Genomic DNA, 18896 nt, shown 5'->3' on the forward strand with positions numbered 1-18896 from the left:
GGGAGATATAAAAACCCTTTCTTGAGAAATAAAAGAACTAAAATCTAACCAAGTTGAAATAAAAAATGCTATTAATGAGGTGCAATCAAAAATGGAGGCTCTCAGTGCTAGGATAAATGAGGCAGAAGAAAGAATTAGCGATATAGAAAACCAAATGACAGAGAATAAAGAAGCTGAGCAAAAGAGGGACAAACAGCTACTGGACCACGAGGGGAGAATTCGAGAGATAAGTGACACCATAAGACAAAACAACATTAGAATAAATGGGACTCCAGAAGAAGAGGAAACAGAGAGTGGAGCAGAAGGTATGTTGGAGAGAATTATTGGAGAGAATTTCCCCAATATGGCAAAGAGAACAAGCATCAAAATCCAGGAGGTTCGGAGAACCCCCCTCAAAATCAATAAGAATAGGTCCACACCCCATCACCTAATAGTAAAATTTACAAGTCTTAGTGACAGAGAGAAAATCCTGAAAGCAGCCCGGGAAGAGAAGTCTGTAACATACAATGGTAAAAATATTAGATTGGCAGCAGACTTATCCACAGAGACCTGGCAGGCCAGAAAAAGCTGGCATGATATATTCAGAGCACTAAACGTGAAAAACATGCAGCCAAGAATACTATTTCCAGCTAGGCTATCATTGAAAATAGAAGGAGAGATTAAAAGCTTCCAGGAAAAAAAAAAAAAAACTGAAAGAATTTGCAAATACCAAACCAGCTCTACAGGAAATATTGAAAGGGGTCCTCTAAGCAAAGAGAGACCCTAAAAGTAGTAGATCAGAAAGGAACGGAGACAATATACAATAACAGTCACCTTACAGGCAATACAATGACACTAAATTCATATCTCTCAATAGTTACCCTGAATGTTAATGGGCCAAATGCCCCAATCAAAAGACACAGGGTATCAGAATGGATAAAAAAACAAAACCCATCTATGTGTTGCCTACAAGAAACTCATTTTAAACCCAAAGACACCTCCAGGTTTAAAGTGAGGGGGTGGAAAAGAATTTACCATGCTAACGGACATCAGAAGAAAGCAGGAGTGGCAATTCTTATATCAAATCAATTAGATTTTAAGCCAAAGACTATAATAAGAGATGAAGAAGGAAACTATATCATACTCAAAGGATCTGTCCAACAAGAAGATCTAACAATTTTAAATATCTAGGCCCCTAATGTGGGAGCAGCCAACCATATAAACCAATTAATAACAAAATCAAAGAAACACATAAACTATAATACAATAATAGTAGGGGACTTTAACACTCCCCCCACTGAAATGGACAGATCATCCAAGTAAAAGTTCAACAAGGAAATAAAGGCCTTAAGTGAGACACTGGATCAGATGGACATCACAGATATATTCAGAACATTTCATCCCAAAGCAACAGAATACACATTCCTCTCTAGTGCACATGGAACATTCTCCAGAATAGATCACATCCTTGGTCCTAAATCAGGTCTCAACCAGTAACAAAAGATTGGAATCATTCCCTGCATATTTTCAGACCAACAATGCTCTGAAGCTAGAACTCAATCACAAGAGGAAATTTGGAAAGAACCCAAATACATGGAGACTAAACAGCATCCTTCTAAAGAATGAATGGGTCAACCAAGAAAGCAATGAATTGAAAAAAATCATGGAAACAAATGATAATGAAAACACAACAGTTCAAAATCTGTGGAACACAATAAATGCAGTCCTGATAGGAAAATATATAGCTGTACAAGCCTTTCTCAAGAAACAAGAAAGGTCTCAGGTACACAAACTAACCCTACACCTAAAGGAGCTGGAGAAAGAACAAGAAAGAAACCCTAAACCCAGCAGGAGAAGAGAAATCATAAAGAACAGAGCAGAAATCAATGAAATAGAAACAAACAAACAAAAAAAAAACAATAGAACAAATCAACGAAACTAGGAGCTGGTTCTTTGAAAGAATTAATAAGATTGATAAACCCCTGGCCAGACTTATCAAAAAGAAAAGAGAAGGACCCAAATAAAATCATGAATGAAAGAGGAGAGATCACAACGAACACCAAAGAAATACAGACAATTATAAGAACATACTATGAGCAACTCTATGCCAACAAATTTGACCATCTGGAAGAAATGGATGCATTCCTAGAGACATATAAACTACCACAACTGAACCAGGAAGAAATGGAAAGCGTGAACAGACCCATAACCAGTAAGGAGATTGAAACAGTCATCAAAAATCTCCAAACAAACAAAAGCCCAGGGCCAGACGGCTTCCCGGGGGGATTCTACCAAGCATTTAAAGAACTAATTCCTATTCTCCTGAAACTGTTCCAAAAAATAGAAATGGAAGGAAAACTTCCAAACTCATTTTGTGAGGCCAGCATCACCTTGATCCCAAAACCAATCAAGGATCCCAACAAAAAAGAGAACTACAGACCAATATCCTTGATGAACACAGAGGCAAAAATTCTCGCCAAAATACTAGCCAATAGGATTCAACGGTATACTAAAAGGATTATTCACCACGACCAAGTGGGATTTATTCCAGGGCTGCAAGGTTGGTTCAACACCCGCAAATCAATCAATGTGATACACATTGATTATGTGATAACACAATGTGATAACATAGTAATAAAATAAAGAACAAGAACCATATGATACTCTCAATAGATGCTGAAATAGCATTTGACAAAGTACAGCATCCCTTCCTGATCAAAACTCTTCAAAGTGTAGGGATAGACGGCACATACCTCAATATTATCAAAGCCATCTATGAAAAACCCACCGCAAATATCATTCTCAATGGAGAAAAACTGAAAGCTTAAAAAAAAAAAAGAAGGTCTGCGTTCAGTGAAACTCCTTCAGGCGGACACCCATTCATGGCAGTGTCCTCCTAAGTAAGGAAAGAAGATGAAACAAAGACGGATTCAGGGCATTTTGGATACTGGCAGTTAAGTGGAGCCTACGGCTCTTGGGCTTTCAAAAGGTATACTGAGAGAGCATGACCAGTGGTCATCCCAACTCTCTAGCTCTGTCCTAAATGCTTTAAACGACATGAGATAAGGGTGCTTGAGGACAGATTCGCGACAGTTTTGAGACTGTCAAAATATGGAAGCTGTGGGAACTGACTGTGTTGAAAACATGAAGTGACTCGTACAGGTCCATCCCTAGTCTCGGATGTCCATGCTTGTGATCATAGGAAGGACAGTGTTCAGTGACACTTCCTCAGACCCACACCAGTTCGTGGCAGTGTCTTCCCAGGTGAGGAAACAAGATAGAAGGACGGAATCAGGGCAGTTTGGATACTGTGAGCTATGTGCAGACTATGACTCTTAGGCTTCCAAAACGTGTACTGGGAGAGCATGACCAGTGGTCATCCCAACTCACTACCTCTGTCAAGAAGGCTTCAAACGTCATGAGGGAAGGGTGCTTTAGGACGGACATGCAACACCTTTGAGACTGTCAAAACATGGAAACTGTGGGAACAGACTGTGATGAAAATATGAAGAATCGCGTACGGACCTTAATCTCGAATGTCCATGCTGGTGACCAGAGGAAAGTCTGTGGTCAGTGAAACTCCTTCAGACGGACACCCTTTCGTGGCAGTGTCTTCCCAGTTGAGGAAAGAAGATAGAACAAGGATGGACTCAGGGCAGGTTGGATACTGTGATTTAAGTTCTGGAGAAAGCTTTGAGGCTTCCAAAACCTCTACTGAGAGAGCATGACACATAGTCATCCCAGCTACCTCTGTCGAAAACGCTTCAAACGTCGTGAGGGAATGGTGCTTTAGAACGGACTCGCGACAGTTTTGAGACTGTCAAAACATGGAATCTGTGGGAACTGTGTTGAAAACGTGAGGGGTCACGTACAGCACCCTCCCTAATCTCGGATGAACAGGTTTATGACAATAGGAAGGACAGTGTTCAGTGAAACTCCTCGGATGGACACCCATTCGTGGCAGTGTCTTCCCAGGTGAGGAAAGAAGATAGAACAAGGACGGACTCAGGGCAGGTTGGATACTGTGAACTATGTGCAGGCTACGGCTCTTAGGCCTCCCAATCGTGTACTGGGACAGCATGACCAGTGGTCATCCCAACTCGCTACCTCTGTCGAAAACGCTTGAATCCACCTGAGTGAAGTGTGCCTTAGGAAGGAATCGTGACAGTTTTGAGACTTTCAAAACATTCAATGTAGAATAGTAACAGGTATAGATATAACACATACATAACTTTTCCATAGGAAATCCTGCACAGTCACTTTATGCAGTCTTTAAATTGGGGTCAAATTGATGTAATCTTGGTCATGACTTAAGGCAGCACACTGACCCATACACTTTCTCAGGACTCCCTTGACTTCTTTATTCCTCAAATTGTAGATAAGGGGGTGCAACAAAGGAGTGAAGATCATATAGAAGGCTGAAACCACTTTATCACTGTTAGCTGGCCTACAGGATTTGGGTTGCATATAGGTAAAAATGCCAGCTCTATAAAAGATTCCCACCACAGAGAGATGTGAGGAGCAGCTGGCAAAGGTCTTCTTGTGGGCTTCTCTAGAACGCATCTGGAGAACTGCAGCTAAGATGAAACTACAGGAAATCACGATGAGAGAAAATGGGACCAGAAGCATTACTACACAGCAGGTGTACAGCACATGCTCAAAAACAACTGTGTCAGCATAAGCCAAATGTACCAGAGTAGGGGCCTCACAGAAGAAATGATTGATTTCATATGCATAAAAAATGGGAAGCTCAGGACAACAGCAACTGCATAAGCCCATCAGCTGCCCCCAGTAACCAAGATACCACAGTCATTCTCAGGCATAATTGCCAGCTTATAAGAATGGGGTATCTCAGTGGGTGACAAACAGCCACATAGCGGTCATAGGACATGGATGTTAAGAGGAAGCACTCAGCCCTTCGCAATGCGATGAAGAAGAAGATCTGCAACCCACAGCCAGCAAGGGAGATAGACTTCTGGCCAGTCAAGTAGTCAGCTGCCATTTTGGACACAATGGTGGAGACAAGCAACGTATCCATGAGGGACAGTTGGCTCAGGAGGAAGTACATGGGCATATGGAGCTGGACATCCTGGTGAATCAGGAAGATCATGAGGGCATTGCCTACTAGAGAGATGAAGGCAATTGTCAGAACCATTACAAAGAGAAATAGGTGGGCTCCTGTGTGGTGAAAGAGTCCTAGGAGAATGAAATCTGAGGTGGTGTTCCAGATCTTCATGATTTCAAACAGGACTGACACTACAAATGAAGAAATAGATGACAGTTTTCATCATTTGCAATTCTCTATTTCAATTATTCATTACAGATACACCTGGTAATAAAATCTTTTTCAAATCTTTCATCTTCCATTTGCAAAAAAAAAAAAAAATTGTCTTGAACACAAAATTAATTTCAACTTTTTTCAACTTATTCTCACTTTTAAAGTTTTCAAAATAAGTACCGCCATCTTTATTATTGATTGATTAGGATAATAAATATTTTTGGTCAGTTGCAAGAATATGATAAGTGTGTCTTTGCACCACATGACACCAACACAAGTTAACAGTAAGTCATTCACATAATTTGTAATTTTTATTATGTTAATACCTTGCCTTGTATCATGCATAGTTAAAGTTCTTAGAAGCTGAGTTACATCATTAACTATGTAAAAAGTAGCTACTCCATACAAGAATTATACATATAAGGAGAGACAAGATGGCGGGGAAGTAGGAGGAGGCGCTTTTTCAACCTGTACCCTAAAGTAAGCTGATTACCTACCAAAGAACTCCGATCACCCATGAAATCAGCCTGAGATCAGAATTTTACATGTCTGGATGACTACAGGGGCAGAAGACGCCAGTGGGCAGGTAAAGCAGAGTGGGAACATCGGACTGATATCGGAAGATAAACAAAAGGGGGAGGGAGCCACCAGAGGCCACCGATTGGAAAGGAATACCCCTAATATGAGAGTGCCCTGCATCTGGGGACAAGCGTTAACTTGGAGACTGGTTGAAAGCACTCAGAAAGAGCAAGGGATGGTGGTGGTGGGGGGGAATTGTGGGAATCGGGATGGCTAGGGATAGGGGCTTAAATCCCCGGACTCAGGACAGCCTCCCCTGGCGCTGAGCCAGAGAGAGTGTGGCGGAGAAACCAGGTCTTCGTCCCTGAGCCGCCAGCACACCCGAGAATGCTTGGGGTCCAGCTCCTGTGAGGGACTGGGAGCCTCGCCAGATGGCAGAATGCCAAGCCGTGCAACAGAGCCCCTCACGCTCACCTGAGAGAGGTGAACGCAGGCACAGCCTGGTACTCTCAGACCTGCGCCCTGCTCTCAGAGGCCGAGACCCGCCCATGACACACAGACTCCCCTGAGAGAGGTGCACACAAGCCTGGCGCTCTTAAACCCAGAAAGACCAGGCACTCCCACCGAGGGCCAGTGGGAAAATCTCAGTGTGCGATCACTGCTTGGAACCTCTCTGGTCGTCTGGAACTGCCCAGACAGCTGCAGCTGCCATGGTTTTGAGAACAAGCAGAAGATCCTGCGTCCCAGTGACCGCAAATCGGAACCTGCTCTGCCAGCAGCCAAGGGGGGATTTATATGGACTGGGCAACACCAACAGGGGACCAGACTGAGGCTTCTCTGTGAGAGGGAGGTCAGGGTGCAGTTTGCTTTCCTCTAAACCTACAGAAACCATCAAAAGCGGTCAGGGCTATAGGGAAAAAAAAAAAAGTGAACAAACATAAAAGCCTCCAGAGACCAAAAGCTTGAAAAAAACTGGTTTCCTCAGAATTAACTCAGGGAACATCATTGACTGAAAATCCATGTGGCAAGCCCCTCCCCCAGAAAACCAACCAGGAAAGAAAAAGAAAAAAAAAAAAAAAGACTATAAGAGAACAACCACCACTACTTCATAGATACAACTTTTATTTTTGACTCGTTCCCACTATTCTGATTCATTTTTTTATATAGATAATTTTTTAACCAATTTACCATCACAGTGAGATGTCCAGTACATCAAATTCCATAATAACCTTCTAACCTGAACTTTTTGATACATACGCCTGTTTTTCTTTTGCATTTCTATTTTTTTAATTTTATTTTTTCTAAATTTTAGTTTAGTTGAGTTGAGTTTATTCCTTTTTTATTTTAATTTTCTAGCATTCATATAGAGTTAAACTTCAAATTAATCCCCTTTCCCAAATCAATGCAACCCCTATAGGTAAACCAATTTTTATTCCCCCTTTATCTTAGGAAAGTTGAGTCCTTTAACAAAGATATCAAGATACATCCAGGAAGACTCAAAACAAACTTCCTCGACCACACTGAGAATTTATAACCACTGTCCCAACTTTTTATTCCGTCAGTGTTTCTGTGTTTTTGTGTTTGGCCTAATAGTATATAAATCTTATACTTGGGGATCTTTTTGACAGGTTCTTCCTTTATTTGCATATATATATATTTTTTTTTTTTTTTCCTCTGTCATATACTTTTATCAGTCTTTTTCTTTGTCTGTTTTTGTTGTACACTTCATCAATCTTACATTGGGGCCCATTTGGGCTGAACCTTCTCTTTTAACCTCCCGTTTTTCCTGTCTCTCTCTCTCTCTTTTCTTTTTCTTTTCTTTTCTTTTGTTTTTCTTTTCTTTCTTCTCTCGATTGGTTGGGGAATCCTGATTGCTCAGAAGTGTTCCAGGGTGCACCTTGACTGCACCACGGTCCATACAACCAGCTACATCTGTTCAGTCATCTCTCACAAAAATGACTAGGAGGAGGAATGCCCAACAGAAGAAAAATACAGAGGATGGACCTTCTGCAACACAGCTAACGGCTATCAACACAGACAATATGTCAAAAGAGAATTCAGGCTAACAATTATCCAGGCAATAGCTAGGTTGGAGAAAGCCATGGATGACCAACCAGAATTGATTAGGGCTGAGCTGAAAGCGACCAGAGATAATGTTCACAATGTTTGGGCAGACCTAACAGCTACCAGAGATGAGGTTCACAAAGCTCTCAATGAGTTCCAATCGAATCTAAACTCTCTCAAAGCTAGGGTAACTGAGACAGAAGATAGAATTAGTGATCTGGAGGACAAACAGAGAGAGAGAAAGAAACAGGAGGAAGCCTGGAACAAACAGCGTAGAAGCCACAAAAACAGAATCAGGGAAATAAATGATGCCATGAAACGTTCCAATGTCAGAATTATTGGAATCCCTGAAGGGGAGGAGAAAGAAAGAAGTCTAGAAGATATTGTGGAACAAGTTCTTCATGAAAATTTTCCCAATCTCGCGAATGGAACCAGTGTTCATGTACTAGAGGCCGAACGGTCTCCACCCAAGATTATAGATTTAAAAAAAAAATCAGAAATAAATAGGGGGAGGAGTCAAGATGGCGGAGAAGTAGCAGGCTGAGACTACTTCGGGTAGCGGAGATCAGCTAAATAGCTTATCTAAAGATTGCAAACACCTACAAATCCAACGGGAGATTGAAGAGAAGAAGAACAGCAATTCTAGAAACAGAAAATCAACCACTATCTGAAAGGTAGGACTGGCGGAAAAGTGAATCCAAAGCGACGGGAAGATAGACCGCGGGGGGAGGGGCCGGCTCCCGGCGAGCAGCAGAGCAACGGAGCAAAATCAGGACTTTTAAAAGTCTGTTCCGCTGAGGGACATCGCTCCAGAGGCTTAACTGAGGTGAAGCCCAGGCGGGGTCAGCGCGGCCTCAGGTCCCGCAGGGTCGCAGAAGGATCGAGGGTGTCTGAGTGTCGCAGAGCTCACAGGTATTGGAACGGGGAAGCCGGCTACAGAGACAGAGCCGAGGAGTGACTCTCAGCTCGGGGCTGCCTTGGACCGGTCGCAGGCGCGGTCAGCTTGGAGCGCAGCCGGAGGCCAGGGTGGCGGGAGTCATTGGGCGCTGTTCTCTGGGGGCACACTGAGGAGTGGGGCCCTGGGCTCTCGGCTCCTCCGGGCTGGAGACCAGGAGGCCGCCATCTTCATTCCCGTCCTCCGGACTCTACGGAAAGCGCTCAGGGAACAAAAGCTCCCGAAAGCAAACCCGAGCGGATTACTCAGCGCCTCCCCGGGTAAGGGCGGTGCAACTCCGCCTGGGGCAAAGACGCTTGAGAATCACTACAACAGGCCCCTCCCCCAGAAGATCAACGGGAAACCCAGCCAGGACCAAGTTCACCTACCGAGGAGTCCAGTTTCAATACCAAGGAGAGCAGCGGAATTCCAGAGGAGAAGAAAGAAAAGCACGGAACTCATGGTTTCTCCCCATGATTTTTCAGCCTTGCAGTTAATTTAATTTTTTTTTCTTTTTCAATTTTTTTTCTTTTTCTCTTCTTCTGCTAAATTTTTTTAACTTTTACCGTTTTCTTTTTTAACGTTTTTTAAATAGTTTATCTAATATATATATATATATTTTTCCTCTTTTTATATTTTTTTTATCGGCTTTCTTTTTTTAAATAGTTACTTTTTTTTTTACTTTTTGAACCCCTTTTTATCCCCTTTCTCCGCCCTCACAATTTGGGATCTCTTCTGATTTGGCTAAAGCATATTTTCCTGGGGTTGTTGCCACCCTTTTAGTATTTTACTTGCTCCTTCATAAACTCTTATCTGGACAAAATGACAAGGTGGAAAAATTCACAAAAAAAAAAGAACAAGAGGCAGTACCAAAGGCTAGGGACCTAATCAATACAGGCATTGGAAATATGTCAGATATACAGTTCAGAATGACGATTCTCAAGGTTCTAGCCGGGCTTGAAAAAGGCATGGAAGATATTAAAGCAACCTTCTCAGGAGATATAAAAGCCCTTTCTGGAGAAATAAAAGAACTAAAATCTAACCAAGTTGAAATAAAAAATGCTATTAATGAGGTGCAATCAAAAATGGAGGCTCTCAGTGCTAGGATAAATGAGGCAGAAGAAAGAATTAGCGATATAGAAAACCAAATGACAGAGAATAAAGAAGCTGAGCAAAAGAGGGACAAACAGCTACTGGACCACGAGGGGAGAATTCGAGAGATAAGTGACACCATAAGACGAAACAACATTAGAATAATTGGGATTCCAGAAGAAGAGGAAACAGAGAGTGGAGCAGAAGGTATGTTGGAGAGAATTATTGGAGAGAATTTCCCCAATATGGCAAAGGCAAAAAGCATCAAAATTCAAGAGGTTCAGAGAACCCCCTTCAAATCAATAAGAATAGGTCCACACCCCGTCACCTAATAGTAAAATTGACAAGTCTTAGTGACAAAGAAAAGATCCTGAAAGCAGCCCGGGAAAAGAAGTCTGTAACGTACAATGGTAAAAATATTAGATTGGCAGCAGACTTATCCACAGAGACCTGGCAGGCCAGAAAGAGCTGGCATGATATATTCAGAGTACTAAATGAGAAAAACATGCAGCCAAGAATACTATATCCAGCTAGGCTATCATTGAAAATAGACGGAGAGATTAAAAGCTTCCAGGACAAACAAAAACTGAAAGAATTTGCAAATACTAAACCAGCTCTACAGGAAATATTGAAAGGGGTCCTCTAAGCAAAGAGAGACCCTAAAAGTAGTAGATCAGAAAGAAACAGAGACAATATGCAATAACAGTCACCTTACAGGCAATACAATGGCACTAAATTCATATCTCTCAATAGTTACCCTGAATGTTAATGGGCTAAATGCCCCAATCAAAAGACACAGGGTATCAGAATGGATAAAAAAACAAAACCCATCTATATGTTGCCTACAAGAAACTCATCTTAAACCCGAAGACACCTCCAGGTTTAAAGTGAGGGAGTGGAAAAGAATTTACCATGCAAATGGACATCAGAAGAAAGCAGGAGTGGCAATCCTTATATTAGATCAATTAGATTTTAAGCCAAAGACTATAATAAGGGATGAGGAAGGACACTATATCATACTCAAAGGAACTGTCCAACAAGAAGATCTAACAATTTTAAATATCTATGCCCCTAACGTGGGAGCAGCCAACTATATAAACCAATTAATAACAAAATCAAAGAAACACATCGACAAGAATACAATCATAGTAGGGGATTTTAACACTCCCCTCACTGAAATGGACAGATCATCCAAGCAAAAGATCAACAAGGAAATCAAGGCCTTAAATGACACACTGGACCAGATGGACATCACAGATATATTCAGAACATTTCATCCCAAAGCAACAGAATACACATTCTTCTCTAGTGCACATGGAACATTCTCCAGAATAGATCACATTCTTGGTCCTAAATCAAGTCTCAACCAGTATCAAAAGATTGGGATCATTCCCTGCATATTTTCAGACCACAGTGCTCTGAAGCTAGAACTCAATCACAAGAGGAAATTTGGAAAGAACCCAAATACATGGAGACTAAACAGCATCCTTCTAAAGAATGAATGGGTCAACCAGGAAATTAAAGAAGAATTGAAAAAATTTATGGAAACAAATGATAATGAAAACACAACGGTTCAGAATCTGTGGGACACAACAAAGGCAGTCCTGAGAGGAAAATATATAGCGGTACAAGCCTTTCTCAAGAAACAAGAAAGGTCTCAGGTACACAACCTAACACTACACCTAAAGGAGCTGGAGAGAGAACAAGAAAGAAACCCTAAACCCAGCAGGAGAAGAGAAATCATAAAGATTAGAGCAGAAATCAATGAAATAGAAACCAAAAAAACAATTGAATAAATCAACGAAACTAGGAGCTGGTTCTTTGAAAGAATTAATAAGATTGATAAACCCCTGGCCAGACTTATCAAAAAGAAAAGAGAAAGGACCCAAATCAATAAAATCATGAATGAAAGAGGAGAGATCACAACGAACACCAAAGAAATACAGGCAATTATAAGAACATACTATGAGCAACTCTATGCCAACAAATTTGACCATCTGGAAGAAATGGATGCATTCCTAGAGACATATAAACTACCACAACTGAACCAGGAAGAAATAGAAAGCCTGAACAGACCCATAACCAGTAAGGAGATTGAAACAGTCATCAAAAATCTCCAAACAAACAAAAGCCCAGGGCCAGACGGCTTCCCGGGGGAATTCTACCAAACATTTAAAGAAGAACTAATTCCTATTCTCCTGAAACTGTTCCAAAAAATAGAAATAGAAGGAAAACTTCCAAACTCATTTTATGAGGCCAGCATCACCTTGATCCCAAAACCAGACAAGGATCCCAACAAAAAAGAGAACTACAGACCAATATCCATGATGAACACAGATGCAAAAATTCTCGCCAAAATACTAGCCAATAGGATTCAACAGTCCGTTAAAAGGATTATTCACCACGACCAAGTGGGATTTATTCCAGGGCTGCAAGGTTGGTTCAACATCCGCAAATCAATCAATGTGATACAACACATTAATAAAAGAAAGAACAAGAACCATATGATACTCTCCATAGATGCTGAAAAAGCATTTGACAAAGTACAGCATCCCTTCCTGATCAAAACTCTTCAAAGTGTAGGGATAGAGGGCACATACCTCAATATTATCAAAGCCATCTATGAAAAACCCACCGCAAATATCATTCTCAATGGAGAAAAACTGAAAGCTTTTCCGCTAAGGTCAGGAACACGGCAGGGATGTCCGTTATCACCACTGCTATTCAACATAGTACTAGAAGGCCTAGCCTCAGCAATCAGACAACAAAAGGAAATTAAAGGCATCCAAATCGGCAAAGAAGAAGTCAAACTATCACTCTTTGCAGATGATATGATACTATATGTGGAAAACCCAAAAGACTCCACTCCAAAACTGCCAGAACTTGTACAGGAATTCAGTAAAGTGTCAGGATATAAAATCAATGCACAGAAATCAGTTGCATTTCTCTACACCAACAACAAGACAGAAGAAAGAGAAATTAAGGAGTCCATCCCATTTACAATTGCACCCAAAACTATAAGATACCTAGGAATAAACCTAACCAAAGAGACTAAGAATCTCTACTCAGAAAACTATAAAGTACTCATGAAAGAAATTGAGGAAGACACAAAGAAATGGAAAAATGTTCCATGCTCCTGGATTGGAAGAATAAATATTGTGAAAATGTCTATGCTACCTAAAGCAATCTACACATTTAATGCAATTCCTATCAAAGTACCATCCATTTTTTTCAAAGAAATGGAACAAATAATCCTAAAATTTATATGGAACCAGAAAAGACCTCGAATAGCCAAAGGAATATTGAAAAAGAAAGCCAAAGTTGGTGGCATCACAATTCCGGACTTCAAGCTCTATTACAAAGCTGTCATCATCAAGACAGCATGGTACTGGCACAAAAACAGACACATAGATCAATGAACAGAATAGAGAGCCCAGAAATAGACCCTCAACTCTATGGTCAACTCATCTTCGACAAAGCAGGAAAGAATGTCCAATGGAAAAAAGACAGCCTCTTCAATAAATGGTGTTGGGAAAATTGGACAGCCACATGCAGAAAAATGAAATTGGATCATTTCCTTACACCACACACGAAAATAGACTCAAAATGGATGAAGGATCTCAATGTGAGAAAGGAATCCATCAAAATCCTCGAGGAGAACACAGGCAGCAACCTCTTCGACCTCAGCCGCAGCAACATCTTCCTAGGATCATCACCAAAGGTAAGGGAAGCAAGGGCAAAAATGAACTTTTGGGATTTTATCAATATCAAACCTTTTGCACAGCAAAGGAAACAGTGAACAAAACCAAAAGACAACTGACAAAATGGGAGAAGATATTTGCAAATGACATATCAGATAAAGGGCTAGTGTCCAAAATCTATAAAGAACTTAGCAAACTCAACACCCAAAGAACAAATAATCCAATCAAGAAATGGGCAGAGGACATGAACAAACATTTCTGCAAAGAAGACATCCAGATGGCCAACAGACACATGAAAAAGTGCTCCATATCACTCGGCATCAGGGAAATACAAATCAAAACCACCATGAGATATCACCTCACACCAGTCAGAATGGCTAAAATTAACAAGTCAGGAAATGACAGATGCTGGCGAGGATGCGGAGAAAGGGGAACCCTCCTACACTGTTGGTGGGAATGCAAGCTGGTGCAACCACTCTGGAAAGCAGCATGGAGGTTCCTCAAAATGTTGAAAATAGAACTACCCTAGGACCCAGCAATTGCACTGCTGGGTATTTACCCTAAAGATACAAACGTAGTGATCCGAAGGGGCACGTGCACCCAAATGTTTATAGCAGCAATGTCTACAATAGCCAAACTATGGAAAGAACCTATATGTCCATCTACAGACGAATGAATAAAGAAGATGTGGTATATATACACAATGGAATACTATGCAGCCATCAAAAGAAATGAAATCTTGCCATTTGCGACGATGTGGATGGAACTAGAGGGTATCATGCTTAGCGAAATAAGTCAATCGGAGAAAGACAACTATCATATGATCTCCCTGATATGAGGGAGAGGAGATGCAACAGGGGGGGTTGAGGGGGTAGGAGAAGAGTAAATGAAACAAGATGGGATTGGGAGGGAGACAAACCATAAGTGACTCTTAATCTCACAAAACAAACTGAGGGTTGATGGGGGAAGGGGGTTGGGAGAGGGAGATGGGGTTATGGATATTGGGGAGGGTATGAGCTATGGTGAGTGCTATGAAGTGTGTAAACCTGGCAATTCGCAGACCTGTACCCCTGGGGATAAAAATATATGTTTATAAAGCTGTAAAAAAAAAATAGAATGAATACCCCCCCAAAAAATAAATAAATAAATAAATAAATAAATAAATAAAATCTTTAAAAAAAAATAAAATCAAGGCACCTGATAGTCAAATTGAGGAATCAAATTGTAGATATAATCTCTTGAAAGCCGCAAGGACAAAGAGGCTCCTTACATACAGAGGAAAACCCACCAGCATAGCGTCAGACCTGTCCAGAGACACCTGGGAATCCAGAAAGGGCTGGCAAGATATATTCAGGGCACTAAATGAGAAAACATGCAGCCAAGAATACTTTATCCAGCAAGACTGACATTCAAAATGGATGGAGAGATAAAGAGTTTCCAAGACCAGCAAGGCTTAAAAGATTAGGCAACCACCAAGCCAACATTGCAGGAAATATTAAGGGGTGATCTATAAAAGAAGAAAAATCCTAAGAATAGCATTGAACAGAAATATAGAGACAATCTACAGAAAGAAAGACTTCAAAGGTAACACGATGTCAATAAAAACGTAACTATCAATAATCACTTTAAATGTAAATGGACTAAATGTGCCCATAAAATGGCACAGGGTTGCAGATTGGATAAAACAACAGGACCCATCCATATGTTGTCTACAAGAGACTCATTTTGAACCTAAAGATACACCCAGACTGAAAGTGAAGGGATGGAGAAGCATCTTTCATGCCAATGGGCCTCAAAAAAATGCTGGGGTAGTGATTCTCATATCAGATAAATTGGATATTAAACTAAAGACTGTAGTCAGAGATACGGAAGGCACTGCATCATTCTTAAAGGGACTATCCACCAAGATGATCTAACAATTGTAAATATCTATGCCCCTAATATGGGAGCAGGCAATTACATAAGAAAACTGTTAATCAAGATAGAGTCATATTGTTATGAATACATTAATAGTAGGAGATCTTAACACACATATCTCAGAAATAGACAGATCATCGAAGCAGAAAATCAATAAAGAAACAAAGCATTGAATGCAAATTGGACCAGATGGATCTCATAGATATATACGGAAAATTCCACCCTACAACAACCCGATACTCATTCTTCTCAAGTGCACTTGGAACCTACTCAAGAATAGACCACTTATTGGGTCACAAATCAGGACTCAACCAACACCAAAAGACTGAGATGATTCCCTGCATATTCTCAGATCACAATGCATTGAAGCTGGGGCTCAATCACAAGGAAAAGTTCGGAAGGAACTCAAACACCTGGAAGCTAAAGACCACCTTGCTAAAGAATGCTTGGATCAACCAGGAGATCAAAGCAGAACTGGAACAATTCATGGAAACCAATGAGAATGAAGACTTCGGTCCAAAGCCTATGGGATACAGCAAAGGCGGCACTAAGGGGGAAATACATAGCCATCCAAGCCTCCCTCAAAAAATTTGAAAAATCCAGAATACACCAGCTTTCTCTACACCTTAAAGAACTGGAGAAGCAACAACATATCAAACCAACTCCACACATAAGAAGGGAAATAATCAAGATTAGAGCAGAGATCAATGAGTTAGAAACCAGAGATACAGTAGAATGTATCAATGAAACTAGATGTTGGTTCTTTGAAAGGATCAATAGGATAGATAAAACATTGGCCACACTAATACAAAAGAAAAGCCCAAATTAATAAAATTATGAATGAAAAGGGAGAGATCGCAACTAACACCAAGGAAGTAGAAAAAATCATCAGAAGTTATTATCAACAGTTATATGCCAATAAACTAAGCAACCTAGATGAAATGGATGCATTCCTGGAAAACTATAAATACCTAAAATTGAACCAGGAAGAAATTGACAACCTGAATAGACTGATATCTAGTAACTGGATTGAAGCAGTGATCAAAAACCTCCCAAAAACAAGAGCCCAGGACCTGATGGATTCCCTGGGGAATTCTACCTAACTTTCAAAGAAGAAATAACACCTATCCTCCTGAAGCTGTTTCAAAAAATTGAAGGAGAAGGAAAACTTCCAGACTCTTTCTACGAAGCCAGCATTACCCTGATCCCCAAACCAGGCAAAGACCCTACCAAAAAGGAGAATTTCAGACCAATATCACTGATGAGTATGGATGCTAAGATTCTCAACAAGATCCTAGCAAACTGGAACCAATAGCATTAAAAAGATTATCCACTATGACCAGGTGGGATTCATTCCTGGGCTACAAGGATGGTTCAACATTCACAAATCAATCAATGTGATAGAACAAATTAATAAGAAAAGAGAGAAGAAACACATGGTCCTCTCAATTGATGCAGAAAAAGCATTTGACAAAATCCAGCATCCGTTCCTGATTAAAAAGCTTCAAAGTATAGGGATAGAGGGAACATTCCTGAACTTCATCAAATCTATCTATGAAAGACCCACAGCAAATACCATCCCCAAAGGGAAAAAGCTTGCAACTTCCGGTTGAGATCAGGAATACGACAAGGATGCCCACTCTCACCACTCTTGTTCAACATAGTATTAGAAGTCCTAGCAACAGCAATCAGACAACAAAGAGAAAAAAAAAAAAAGGTATCCAAATTGGCAAGGAAGAAGTCAAACTCTCTCTCTTCACAGATGACATGATTCTTTATATGGAAAACCCAAAAGACTCCACCCCCAAACTACTAGAACTCATAGAACAATTCAGTGACGTGGCCAGATACAAAGTCAATGTACAGAAATCAGTGGCTTTCTTATACACTCACAATAAAAATACAGAAAGTGAATTTAGAGAATCGATTCCATTTACTCTAGCACCAAGAACCATAAGATTCCTGGGAATAAGCGTAACCAAAGAGGTAAAGGATCTGTACTCGAGGAATTACAGAACACTCATAAAAGAAATTGAAGAAGACACACAAAAAGATGGAAGACCATTCCATGCTCTTGGATCAGAAGAATAAACATTGTTAAAATGTCTATACTGCGTATAGCAATCTATACTTTTAATGCCATTCCAATCAAAATTCCACCGGTATTTTTCAAAGAGCTGGAGCAAATAATCCAAAAATTTGTATGGAATCAGAAGAGACACTGAATTGCTAAGGAAATGTTGAGAAACAAAAATAAAACTGGGGGCCCTGTACCCCTGGGGATAAAAATATATTATATGCTTATAAAAAATAAAATTAAAATAAATAAATAAATAAAACTGGGGGCATCATATTACTTGATTTCAAGCTTTACTACAAAGCTGTGATCACCAAGACAGCATGGTACTGACATAAAATCAGACACATAGACCAGTGGAACAGATTAGAGAGCCCAGATATGGACCCTCAATTCTATGGTCAAATAATCTTGGACAAAACTGGAAAAAATATACAGTGGAAAGAAGACAGTCTCTTCAATAAATGGTGCTGGGAAAACAGGACAGCTATGTGCCAAAGAATGAAACTCAACCATTCTCTTACACCGTACACAATAATCATGCTGTAATTTTAAACTTACACAATGTTATATATGTATACATTAATTACATTAATTATATCTTAATTAAACACTTAATTAAACAAGAAAAAAGCTAAGTATATAACAATGGAGATTAGAATGACAGTTACCACTAACTATATGAGGTGATGTATTTGAACACAAGTCCATCTGCTCTATGTACAGTTAATCCAATCACTGAAAAATAAGGTATGCAGGAGGAAAAGAGTTTATTCAGGAGGCAGCCAAACAAGGGGTCAGGAGAGCAAGACTCAAATCTGCTTCTCTGAAAGGGGAGAGAATATAAATATTGTATTCATAGGGGTTGATTTTATATATATACTCTATTCCACTGGTCTATGTGTCTGTTTTTATGCCAGTACCATGCTGTCTTGGTGATCACAGCCTTTAGTAAAGCTTGAAATCAGGTAACGTGATGCCCCAAGTTTTATTTTTGTTTTTCAGCAGTTCCTTAGCGATTCGGGGTCTCTTCTGATTCCATACAAATTTTTGGAATATTTGCTGCAGCTCTTTGAAGAATACCAGTGGAATTTTAATCAGAATGGCATTAAATGTATAGATTGCTCTAGGCAGTATGGACATTTAACAATGTTTATTCTTCTGATCCAAGAGCATGGAATGGTCTTCCATCTTTTTGTGTCTTCTTCAATTTCTTTTATGAGTGTTCTGTAGTTCCTCGAGTACAGATCCTTTACCTCCTTGGTTAGGTTTCTTCCCAGAAATCTATGGTTCTTGGTGCTATAGTAAATGGAATCGATTCTCTAATTTCCCTTT

The 18896-nt window shown here is 40.2% G+C and overlaps 1 pseudogene; it reads right to left on the reverse strand.

Annotated features, from left to right (window-relative positions):
• Positions 1 to 4251: 4251 nt before the first annotated feature.
• LOC125094034 (olfactory receptor 2T8-like) lies at positions 4252 to 5254 on the reverse strand (annotated as a pseudogene).
• Positions 5255 to 18896: the final 13642 nt, after the last annotated feature.

The sequence above is a fragment of the Lutra lutra genome, chromosome 2, assembly GCF_902655055.1.
Source record: "Lutra lutra chromosome 2, mLutLut1.2, whole genome shotgun sequence".
In the NCBI taxonomy this organism is placed as follows: Eukaryota; Metazoa; Chordata; class Mammalia; order Carnivora; family Mustelidae; genus Lutra; species Lutra lutra.